This window comes from Carassius auratus, chromosome 1 (genome assembly GCF_003368295.1).
Source record: "Carassius auratus strain Wakin chromosome 1, ASM336829v1, whole genome shotgun sequence".
NCBI classification, from domain to species: domain Eukaryota; kingdom Metazoa; phylum Chordata; class Actinopteri; order Cypriniformes; family Cyprinidae; genus Carassius; species Carassius auratus.
The window spans coordinates 19,722,511-19,723,552 of record NC_039243.1 but is presented as its reverse complement, the minus strand read 5'-3'; positions in this window follow the sequence as shown (position 1 = coordinate 19,723,552).

The window sequence follows — 1,042 nt, the reverse complement described above, 5'->3', positions numbered from 1 at the left end:
TTGTGTGTGTCTATTCCGCTTGTTCAGTCTCATCTGCTGTAATATTCACAAACAATGATATTTTAGCCATGCATATGACTGCTAAATCAACATACTGAAAGTCTGACATCTTTTATAAGCTACACACAACCTTCTTGAATTTTTTCTATAGGCCTACATTTTTTTTTTTTTTTTTACATATTTGTAGACTTCTGGATTTGTGAACCACGTGATGGTATTGATCACAGATGTGATGATTTCAAAAAATTGCTTTATAATACCAAATGACCGTAATACCAAAACGACAATATAAATAAAGAAATGTTAACATCTTATATACTAGTGATTAAATAAACAAATAAAATGACAAAACTAAATATCCTAACAGATTTGGTAGCCTGTAACTCTCCTGAGAAAGGTATGATAAAATGATTTCACTTATTATTCTTCTCGCCACATTTGCTCAAAGCAGATGAACTGAGGGGCGCTTCAACTGATAATAAAGTGCCCCATACAAACTATATTTGTTTCCTCCATGTGTTTCTATTCAACATTCATGTGGTTGACTGCATTCTGCTCATCTCCGTTCCAAAATATCATTAAATTTATAATCACATCTAATACAGGCTTCAAGATTAATAGGCACTTTCCACAAATAGGGTACAAAATAGGGTTTGAAATGCTGAAAGATCTTGCTCGTCCAGCCCAGGAGGTCAAAGTAAACATTAGATGAGCTGCTTTATTTCAAATTTATTTTAGTTATTTAAATAAATGTAAAATACATGTTTAATATTAGATATTTAAAATCATTACATATTTTTAAATATTATAAAAACAACCCGATCTCACAGCAATTCGTACATATTTTATGAGGTGGCTCATTCGTACGACTTTGTACTACCACACTTGTACAAATTCAAACGATTTTTGCCAAATCGTAAGTTTTTTATGAGTTGCACAATTCGTATTAATTTGTACGAATGACCTACACCTAACCTGGCCCCTAAACCTAACCGTCACTGGGGTTTAGGCAAATCGTATAAAATCATACGAGTGAGGTCGT